The sequence below is a fragment of the Aedes aegypti genome, chromosome 3 (genome assembly GCF_002204515.2).
Source record: "Aedes aegypti strain LVP_AGWG chromosome 3, AaegL5.0 Primary Assembly, whole genome shotgun sequence".
Classification (NCBI taxonomy): domain Eukaryota; kingdom Metazoa; phylum Arthropoda; class Insecta; order Diptera; family Culicidae; genus Aedes; species Aedes aegypti.
This window is the reverse complement of record NC_035109.1, coordinates 39,731,932-39,744,419: the sequence shown is the minus strand read 5'-3', so window position 1 is coordinate 39,744,419 and position 12,488 is coordinate 39,731,932.

Below are 12,488 nucleotides of genomic sequence, written 5' to 3'. Positions count from 1 at the left end.
CAAATCCAAATCCAAATCCAATACAAATCCAATTCAAATCCAATCCACATCCAATCCGAATCCAATCCGAATCCAACCCGATCCAAATCCAATCCAAATCGAACTCAAATCCAATCCAAATTCAAGCCAAATTCAATCCACATCAAATCAACATCCAATCCAAATAGTATCTGAATCCAATCAAAGTACAATAGGGTCCTAAAGCCCTGTCCCAATTTTAGTGCCAAACGCTTAAGTTTAGGCCAATAACACATGTTTACTCAATTTTCCAATGTTTTCCGTTGGTTTGAGCCCGAAAAACATTTTTTTAGATTTTGTCACACCCCTTGGCTTAAACTCAAATTTTGGGTGTATTTTGTTTTCCGTGTCCCTTCCGAAATGTCAGATAGGAACAACCCCAGTGGTTGAACAAAAACCCCTGTGGTGTTTTTGTCGACTAAGTGAACGTCAAACGTGATCTTAAGTGTCAAGGTTCATTTATGGACCCAATTTTCAAATTAAAGTTTAAACATGATATAGCCGTTATTTGAGCGGAAAAAAATGCTAAAGTAGTTGCAGTAAGGTGCTCTTTCGTGTTATTGAATAAAAACAAGATTTCATTAAACATTTTAGGACCCAATTGAAATGCAATCTAAATCCAACGTGAAAATTTAAAGCATTTTCAACCAAAATTCAATCGACTCGAAATTCAATCCGAATCCCAATCTAATCCAAATACAATTCAAATCCAATCCACATCCAATCCGAATCCAATCCAAATCTAATCCAAATCCAATCCAATTCAAATTCGAATCCATTCCAAATCCAATCCAAATAGTATTTGAATCCCATCCAAATACAATTGAAATGCAATCTTAATCCAACTTTAAAAATTCAAATCCGATCAAAATTTAATGTACATTCAATCAAAATTCAATCCACTTTAAGTCCAATCTAAATCCAAATCAAATCTAATTCAAATCCAATCCATATTTAAATGGTACCTGAGTCCAGTCCATATACAATTCAATTCAAATCAAATCTTAATTGAATTTGAATGTAAATCATATTCCATTGACTCCAAATCCAGTCTCAAGTATCTCTCCAATCCAATCATTCTTCAGTCATAACACAATCTATTCCAACCAAGTCGTTTCCAAAATATTATTTATTCCGATTAAAATACATATAAAATTTAATCCCAGATCAAAGCTGAACCAATGCGTTATCCAATTTCTCTTTCTAACTTTATACTCATTTCATTGAGCAATAAATCATTGAAAATTTAATTAAACGTAAATGTAATGTTTATTTCTCTCTATTAGTAGACTAGATGTTCCAAACCGAATTCCACTCATAGTTATCAATGAATGTGGCAAGCGTTCATTGAACAACATGAGAAGACTCAATCCTTTGATCTAAAACAGTGTTTTAAACCTGTAAGATCAGGAAATTCATCAACGGAGACCTAGCACTACGAGGAACTCATCATCAGAGACCTATCGCTCTGAAAAACTCTTATCGGAGATCTTTCGCTCCGGAAAATCTATGAACAGAGACCTATCGCTCCGTAAATCTCATAATTGGAGACCTGTCGCTCCAGAAAATTTTCTACCAGAGACCTGTCGCTCTTGAAAACTGTCATCGGAGACCTGTCGCTCCGTAAAATTCTTTATCAGAGACCTGTCGCTCTGAAAACTAGCATCGGAGACCTGTCGCTCCGTAAAATTCTTAATCAGAGACCTGTCGCTCTGAAAACTAGGATCGGAGACCTGTCGCTCCTGACAATTATTTACCAGAGACCTGCCGATCTGAAAAACTTTCATTTTTGGAGATCTGTCGCTCCAAAAATTAATTTTTTTCCCAAAATTGCTCGCAAAATAATACCTACCGAGATGCGCCATTGTGGTAACTTTCACTCGCAGAATCAAAATCAAAAGCGTCTGCTCGACGCAAAATCCGTTTATAAACTGAAGCTATAATAATCAAAGCTCAGCATGATCACGGCGCTGCGTTCTCGAAATGAAGAATCCACTCATACCACCATCCAAGAACCAGCATAGTCGGTCTCGTCATTTTCGATATTCTCGCTTCCCATTCAGGCGTTGCATGATAGTATGTGACGCGCCTTGCATTCTCGCACTCACCAATACTATCGAATAATGCACGTGGTCACATTCTATGAGCGTGACCACGAACCGATGGTGCAAAAGAAACGAAAGAAACCAAACCGAAGATGAGCTTTCGCCAGTTCATATGTCAAATCGAAAGCTCATCCCGAGTAGGCTTGGGCGTGTGCAATGATACACTCAGAGAAGTATTTTATCACAATTCGTACAACACACATTCTGTACACCACAGAAACTTACTTCAATTATATCGACTACAGATCCAATGTTAAGTAAATTTACATCACACACACTTGTTTCATTTGTTCTTGTTTAAATAAAAAAGGGGTTTTTTCAATCCTCTCTTGACCCATAACGTAGTTGGAAGAAAACAATTAACTTTTAAAATTATGTTACAATTTTTATTTAGCACATTTTCATTAAACAATTATACAAACTAATATTTGATGATTTCACAGCATTCTATAAAATCCACAAGACTTGTTCATATTGCCACCTCTTCCCCTAATGGAACTTAGTAAAATCGATACAAATTTATGTAATACGTATTTTGAAATCATACACATCGTCTGGAGAACCACATTACTTCCGGTATCTGATGTTTTAGATATGCTTCTCATAAACGTGTAATTCGTACCGAACACTTTTTATTTTCTTCCGGCGGCATGATTCGAGTTCCAAACACTCGATTCTTCAGTTCACTTCTCGTTGCAGGTAGCATAACCCGTTTCATCATCTTGCGGGGATGTCACTATCGGCCACAATGCGGAACTGATCTTAACAGAAGCAACGAGAGTTTTCTTCGCTAGTTTCAAAACCAAATTTAATTTTCACTCACTCTGAATTGTTGAAATCTGGATTAGAAAAAACAAACAAAAAAGCGCGACGGTTTGCAGCAATGTGATGAAAATTTGCATGTACGGATCGGTTACAAATACCAACATGCAAAACAATTTGCCAAACTGTTGAATTTAGGTATTATGTATCCGGTAGAAATCAAGACCAACATTTATTCAAAATTATTGTTTTCTCAGGACCCGTGCGTCGCAGCTAATATGTGAATAGTGCGCTGTGTTCATAAAAATCGTAAGAATGCAGCGCCACACTAAAAAACTGATTTCAAAATGCGGCGAGTTGAGGCGCGTCGCGAGTCTCACTGGCGCGATCCGGTTTGGTGGCGGTGCGACAATATCATATGGTTTAATCGGAATCGGCACAGTGCATTTGTATACTGATGCGCGCTCACAAATACATTGGACACAATAATGCGTGTAACTGTTTGCCAAACTGTAGAAAAAAGGTAAAATATAGTGAAATATCCCTGTGTTAGTTTGAAGCGGAAAAATAATCACACAGAATTTTGCAAAATGTGAAGATACAATTTCACTGTATTTCATGAGCATTCATCATTAAATTGTTTAACATTATTTGGACACTGAAACAAATTGTTACTGTTCGGTATGAAGTACGAAAATCATTTCATACAGTAATAAGCTTTTAGTTTCATATTGTTTAACATAAAAGTAATTATTTGTGGTACACTACCCAACTAACAATTTTAGCGCTATAAGCCAAGATTATTTGCTTTGTGCTGTATAACAGTTGAATTAAAGCAGCGAACGCAGCCAAAATTGAAAGCCGTCAAAAATAGAACTATTAGCGTTAATACAGCTGTATCGCAAACGATTTGCAGCTATAAATATTAGCTGAATAAACTACGTCAGTTATCGCTTTTGCTGCTTTCATTAAGCTGTAAATAGTAGCAACAGGTAGCAACCCAATGATGTGAAATAAAAGTCCCCATCATTATTCCGGCTGCTTCTATTCAATATGATTTGTTATGCTGCTCAATATATAATTAAGAAGCGCTTTATCGTTAGTTATACAGCGAATATACAGCGGTGAGCTGTAAAACAACAACTTGTGACGCATCTATTACAATTCTATTAACCTCATATTTAATTTTTGAACTATCAATTCAGGAGCAGTGACCCAGGCTTGATAGAAACTCCTCTGCGATGCAAAGAGGAGCCGATTTTACCGTTTTTCTGAGGAGAAAAAAATAAACTCAAAATTTTCAACACAGATCCTCAAGCGATTCGAGTGAGAGTGCTGAAAAATGCGAGGATTTTTTCAGACACTCTCTCTCTCTCGTTACGAAGCTCACCATCACTCACACTTCAAACGAACTCTCGAGTCTGCCGCCCGAACAGACAGTCCTCGGGGAGTTGTGAGAGCACCCTTTTTTGATGGAATTTAACTCGGCTTTTTTTTGTGCTGCATCTTCCTCGCTCATTTTTCGTTGCCTCGCTGCTTAGCATTTTTTGGCTCCCTCGCAAAGAGGCACTGGCAGCACGCTGCTCTAGAGTATGTCACCGAACTCTGATGATGTTGAGGAGAATTATCAAGCCTGGCAGTGACCATCATTTAACAAAAAAACCAAATTTCCTAGATTTTCACATTTTATTTTTCGCTAATTATGTAATTTACTCTCCGAACAAAATTAGCAGCTTTTCACTGTATTCCCGTCTGCCAATCTATGCCTAATTGCTATCTTCCACAAGCCGGAACCACCCTCCGGATCCTGCCAAAATTATCATCCGCGGATCGCGCTTCTATAATAAACTGTGGATAGGTTCCGCTTCTCACTGCCCTGCTTCCAGGATGCCTTCGTTTAATGCTACTTGTAGTTCCTGTGGTGCTTCCGTTTGCCCCAGTTGATGGCAACATCATTCCGCCGACGATGACCTGGAAGAACGGGGCAATTCCCAGCCGCTTGGGTTTTTAGTATTTCTGTTTCCATCTCCAAAAGGCACGGCTCCAGCGGCAGCCTTGGGTTCTTGTCACGGTGGCCAAACCAAGCACCCAATTCGATCAACTTCACCAGGCGTATCCGGCTTGCCGTAGTAACGGACAGGATCGTAAGGTTCGTGGATCTTCGGGTTGTATTCCGCCGGATAATCACAGAAAATCATCGCGCACTCTTTTTAGCAGCAGTTTCACTCGATCGCAAATCTACACAAACTGTTGCATGTAAACATTGCGTTTGACGTTTCACACCCTTTTACAGCCTGATGAAGCCGTGTAAGCGTGGCTATAACATCTTTTACCGTCATTATAGAATATTATATGAACCGTTTTCAATGTAGAACAAAACGGTGTGTTTTCTTTGCCTTCGATATATACTGTGGTGGCAGCAAGGACAACGTCAAGACTTGTGGATGCAGAGATCGTGAGTTCGATTCCAGGCGGTGGCAGATACTTTAATTGTGTAACGATGGACACATTTAATTCAGATACTTATGATATTAAATTCTGGAAGCTGTGAAACAGCTTGCAATAATATTTAATCAATAATACAGCAAAGCTGTATAAAAATTATTCAACAGTTGCGAAATAATTGAGAAAGCGCCTTCCGAAGATGTTACACAGCTACATGTCGTATAACTGTCGAGTTAGAGCAATGATCGGTATGAATAAGAGCTGCCAACACAGCTTAAAAATAGCTGAGTAGATTCGCCAGATTTGTTGGTAAAATGATTGCATAGAAGCTTTCGTTCGTATATACAGCGCCTTTACTCAGCATGAAGCCGTATAAAGAGGGCTTAGAGAATGTTTACATTTGCACTAAATGTTAGTTGGGTAACCTTTACCGATAAAATAAACATTCTGTTTGGAATGTAAAGCAAACTGTATTTTTCTATGCGGGGATACCCACCCACCCCTTCATAACGCTTTTTGTATGAAGATCTTACAAATTTTGTATGAGCTGAAACATCTTAAGGACCCCCCCCCCCCTTCAGCGTAATGAAATTTGTGAATAACCCGCATAGAAAAACACAGTTTGTCGTACATTGCAAACAATAAGTTTCCTTTATCTGTAATGGTTAATGTATCACAAGCGGTTGTATTTAAAAAGACACTACACGTTAAATACTCCCAGTGGGCTATTTGCCCTTTGAAGGAAGCACCACACTAGACAATGGACTAGCATGCAACGCCCAGTGGCACAGTCGGAAAACATTCCTGTCGAAAAGTTTTACGGCCTGAGGTGGGAATCGAAACTACACTCTTTAGCACGATGCGGCTAAATGCCTTGGTGACACTAACCGCACGGCTACGAAGCCCATGTTGAATAATATGAAATTTAAGCTATGTTGAATAATATGAAATTGAAAGCTGTTGACCATAAACTACGTTTTCAGTCATCTATACCAAAAGTGACAATTAATTTTACCATCTAGATTAGGTTCAACAGTATAATATTGAAAACGTTCGAGAAACAGTTGCAATATAGACTCATCATTTGCGAAATTGTTTGTACTGCTGTGCACGTATTTGCACACCAACACATGTGCGTTTTACTGTTCAACTCATGTTGAACAGTTTAAGAAATAGTTATATGTTATTGGTATTTGTAAGCGATATATTTTGTGTACACGCTTGAAAAGTTATACAGAAGTGACGGAGGCTCGATGGGGAAATTTTTAGTGTTATTATATATTTAATCATCTTGACTATAGTCATTAACTTGAACAATATGAACTAAAAATCATATTGCTAAAATTTTATATGCGAAATCAAGGTCAACATATGTGCAAAACAAACAAGTGTTCAATCAGTGCGCATCGTACCTTCGTGCTGTGCGTACACGAATTCTCTCTGCTCTTGGAAGTTTTCTTAAAAACTACCTAAAGCAATAAAACAGTACTTTTCAGTGCTACAAAAACAGTACTTTTCAGTGCTAAAATTAAAAACGGTACTTTTCAGTGCTACTAAAACAGTACTTTTCAGTACTATTTTTTCTACTATTGATCCCTTTACGATCCTTGTTTGGACCCGTGCCTTCGATTTTTCGTTGGACCCGTTGGCGAAAGCTAGCGGTGGTAATCCTTCTTGGACACCGTCTTGGGAAAAAACCTTTCGAAGGTCACGTCTTCTTTCGTTTATTCATTAAACATGGTATCAACAACAAACAAAAGGAAGGGTGAATCTCTGAATTCACTACTTCCTTCCAAAAAAGTGGGTTTTAAAACTGTCACTACACGTGGCAAGAATGGAAGAAAGGACGTTTCCCCGGAATGCGAACTTTCTTCCAAGGGTGAAATGAATAATTGTATCGAAATGAGCAATCAGTTCGATGCTCTAGACAAATTTTCCGAACACCAAATCGAAGCAGCCTCTAGCCCAGGCTCTTTGATTCAAGTGAGGAAGCAAAGAGTGCCGCCAATCGTGGTCAGTTGTTCCGAATTTGCGGGATTTAGGCAGGAGATCTTGAACTCCATTAGGGGAATCAAGGTTTCCTTCCAAATCGCAAAGAAAGGAGACTGTCGCGTTTTGCCGGAAACTCTTAAAGATCGCGAACTTCTTCTCAGATATCTTGAAGAGAAGAAGCACAATTTTTTTTACTTATGACGACAAAACTGAACGTTTGTTCAAAGTCGTCTTGAAAGGTCTCTCAAGTGACTATAAGTCACCTGAAGAGATCAAAAATGGAATAAATGATTTACTTGGATTTTCCCCAGTCCAAGTAATCATTATGAAAAAGAGAACCCAATCTGGCATTGTTCGGAAAGGGCTTTCTCAAGAATTTTATTTAGTTCACTTTAACAAAAAAGAACTAAATAATATTAAAGCTTTAGAAAAAGCAAAACTTTTGTTTGATGTCCGTGTGACATGGGAACATTTCCAGAAACCTGGAGGAAATTACCAGAACCCCACTCAGTGCCGTCGGTGCCAAAAGTGGGGTCATGGTACAAAAAATTGTCGCATGGATGCTAAATGCATGATTTGCGGAGGTTCTTCTCACGCCAAAGACGTCTGTCCAGTGAAGGAAGATACCACCAAATTCATATGTTGTAATTGCGGGGCTAACCATAAGTCCAATTTTTGGAATTGTCCTTCACGCAAAAAGGTCATTGAGGCTCGTGCCAGGCAGATGAAAGATAATATCCGTTACGATAACGGTCGTTTCCGGAATTTGCCTGGTAGAGTATCGAACAATGCTCATTTTTCAGTTAACGATCGCTTGATCATGAATCATACCCATCAGGAAGATCATAATCATGCTCATTCACAAGCTAATTTTAATCCGTCGGGTAGCCGTTCGAATCTTTCTATTTCGAATGTATCTACCCACGGTAAATCCTTTGCCGATATCGTAGCAGGAAATTCGAAATCCTCCCCTGTTCGATCCATGGGTACCCATTCTACTTGTTTCAAATCAAATGGAAAAAACCCTACTGCCACAGGTAACTCCGCTTCTTCGTCTACCGGAAATTCCAATGGGAAATCACATGACATGTCTGCCTCTGATTTTAATTTTCTAACTGAACAATTGAATCTAATGATTGATGCAATGTTCAAAGCCACCACTATGACTGAAGCAGTCCAAGTAGGTGTAAAATTTACAAATAAAATTGTTATTGGATTACGTTTTTCTAATGGATCCAAATAATAATTTAAATATTTTAAATTGGAATGCTCGTTCTCTGAATGGTAAAGATGACGAGCTGTTTAATTTTCTTACGGTTAATAACGTGCATATAGCAGTTATTACCGAAACGTATTTAAAACCTGGATCTAAACTCAAAAGAGATCCTAACATTTTTGTTTATCGTAATGACCGACTTGATGGGGCATGTGGGGGAGTTGCAATCATCATTCATAGGCGTATAAAACATCAACTGTTTTCATCATTTGAAACTTAAGTTTTTGAAACTTTAGGTGTTTCTGTTGAAACACAGTTTGGTAAATATACTTTCATAGCTGCCTATTTGCCTTTTCAATGCTCTGGGCAGCAAGTTAATTTGCTCCAAACTGACTTGCGTAAATTGACTCGCAATAAGTCAAATTTGTTTGTCATTGGTGACTTTAATGCCAAACATCGGTCATGGAATAATTCTCAAAGTAATTCCAACGGCAGAATTTTATTTGATGAGTGCTCTTCAGGATATTTCTCAATTCAATACCCTGATAGCCCCACATGTTTTTCCTCTTCTAGAAATCCATCTACGATTGATTTGGTCTTAACCGACTGTAGTCATCTTTGTAGCCAACTGATTACTCATGCTGATTTTGATTCTGATCATGTCCCTGTTACATTTCAAATATCGCAAGAAGCGATTCTCAATCCTATCAGCTCCACTTTCAATTATTTACGAGCCGACTGGAATATATATAAAACGTATGTTGACTCCAATCTTGATGTTAACATTTCTTTAGAAACTAAACTTGATATTGACAATGCTCTTGAAACTTTAACAAATTCCATTGTTGAAGCCCGGAGCATTGCAATTCCAAAATGTGAAGTAAAATTTGAATCCGTGATTATAGACGATGATCTTAAACTCTTGATCCGTCTTAAAAACGTGAGGAGAAGGCAATTTCAACGCACTCGCGATCCTGCTATGAAAATTATATGGCAGGATTTGCAGAAAGAAATCAAGAAACGTTTTGCTCAATTAAGAAACAAAAATTTTGAAAATAAGATTTCTCAATTGGACCCTGGCTCTAAGCCCTTTTGGAAATTATCGAAAATCTTGAAAAAACCTCAGAAGCCAATACCGGCATTGAAAGAGGAAAACAAATTATTACTAACTAATTGCGAAAAAGCTCAAAAACTTGTTATGCAGTTTGAAAGTGCGCACAATTTTAATTTAGGACTTACTAGTCCAATTGAAAATGAAGTTACTCAGGAGTTCGAAAATATTCTCAATCAAGAGAACGTTTTCGAAAATGCCTGGGAGACTGATTTGGAAGAAGTGAGAACTATTATTAAAAAATTCAAAAACATGAAAGCTCCTGGCGATGATGGAATTTTCTACATCCTCATCAAGAAACTTCCAGAAAGTAGCTTATCATTTTTAGTTGATATATTTAACAAATGTTTTCAATTAGCATATTTTCCTGACAAATGGAAAAATGCTAAGGTTGTTCCAATTTTAAAACCAGACAAAAATCCTGCAGAAGCTTCTAGCTATCGTCCAATCAGTTTGCTTTCCTCCATCAGTAAACTTTTTGAAAAGGTTATTTTGAACAGAATGATGGCCCACATCAACGAAAATTCAATTTTTGCCACTGAACAGTTCGGATTCCGCCATGGACATTCGACCACTCATCAACTTTTACGTGTAACAAATTTGATCCGTTCCAACAAATCTGAAGGCTATTCTACTGGTCTTGCTCTTCTAGACATAGAAAAAGCATTTCACAGTGTTTGGCATGAAGGTTTGATTGTAAAATTAAAAAACTTTAATTTTCCAACATACATTGTTAGAATAATTCAAAGTTATCTGTCAAATCGTACACTTCAGGTTAATTATCAGAACTCCAGATCTGAAAGACTTCCTGTAAGAGCTGGTGTTCCTCAAGGCAGCATTTTGGGACCAATATTATACAATATTTTCACATCTGACTTACCTGAGCTACCTCAGGGATGTCAAAAATCTTTGTTTGCGGATGACACAGGCCTCTCCGCCAAAGGACGAAGCCTGCGTGTCATCTGTAGTCGATTGCAAAAAAGATTGGATATTTTTTCTTCATACTTGCAAAAATGGAAGATTTCTCCTAATGCTTCCAAAACTCAACTAATAATATTCCCACATAAACCAAAAGCTCTTTATTTGAAACCTTCAAGTAGACATGTTGTCACGATGAGAGGGGTTCCAATAAATTGGTCAGATGAAGTTAAGTATCTAGGGCTCATGCTAGATAAGAATTTAACTTTCAAAAATCACATTGAGGGCATTCAAGCCAAATGTAATAAATATGTAAAATGTCTCTATCCCCTTATTAATAGAAAATCAAAACTTTGTCTTAAGAACAAGCTGTTGATATTCAAACAAATTTTCAGGCCAGCCATGTTGTATGCTGTACCAATATGGACTAGCTGTTGTAATACCAGGAAGAAAGCTCTGCAGAGAATTCAAAATAAAATTTTGAAAATGATTCTGAGGCTTCCTCCCTGGTATAGTACCAATGAGTTACATAGAATATAAATAAAACTTGGAATGAAAGCCGTCACGAATTACATGCTTTTACTATGGCAAAAGTTATGTTAATAGACTGACTTATAGGATATCCAGATTCAATATTGATACACGAAATATTGGCAGGTATCTACCATGCAAAGAGCTGATCAATGCGGCTTAGCAGTACTCCAGCTTTTGTTTTTGGAACCATACGAATGTATAAACCCTCTTTCACAATGTTCATGAAGTGATAGGCCACAGATCAGCCTAACAAATTTTATGACTAACATGTCTTTACGAAAAGCTCCAATAATAGGCTGCTTTAAATTCAATTAATGACCTGTAAGAAATAAATATTATGTTGGAAAACATATGGGTTTACCATTAATGACCTGATCAATAAAATTTGTATCTGATCAACATTTCAACTACGGAAAGTGTTTAGGACGGTTTTAAAATTTTTCACAACAAACAATGACATGTTGCTATGTTACTATGATGATATGATGGTGTCAGAGCTAAGTGTTGAGATAAATGAACAAAAATGCATTTGATGCAAACCGATGCACATTAAATGTGCACTAGGAAAGTGATCCACCCCTTGATTTGGTGTCTTCACCGCGCTTCTTCAACATCAGAGGACGATTAAAAGTGGTCAAGGCATCAAAACGACCCAACGAAATTCTGCACTTATTATGATAAGTCATCGAAGCAATTTATAACATATGGCAAAAATTACAACTCATGTAAGTAGACAATTTTATCTTAAGATTATGGAAAAAATAATACTAATTCCGAAACTAGTTGACAAGTTATTACTTTAAAAATTAAGAAATAAACATGTAGTGCAACTTTCTAATTTTACTTGAAACGAACAATTACAGTTAATTTGCAAAAAACATAGTTTTTACATTAATGAACTGTAAATGATTCAATAGAAGTACAATTAGAACAAACGCACTACTTGTTTCATAGGTTCTTATAAATGCACTCCTAATTTCTTTACATATAGTATAAATACAACAGAGCAGTATAGCATAGGGTTAAAATACTGTACAGTATCATAATTTCATTTACATTATTCGTTTTTCTTGAACTTTATGGTTTAACTAAATCCAAACTGTTTGCCTTACAGGAAATTGGACAAAAAATGTACAATTTGTCGAATAATTGGCAAACTTTAAACGAAACATTTTGTTCTAGAAAATCGGCGATTTTTTATAGTTACACAACTTAACCGCCCATTCCCCACATTGCTATTTGGGTTTATTCACAAATTTCATAACGCTAAAATTGGCCATTTTCGACACCCACCCACCCCCTCGTAACGCTTTTTGTATGAACATTTTACAAATATTGTATGGACCGTAACAGCAAGAGGACACCCACCCACCCCCTTCAGCGTTAT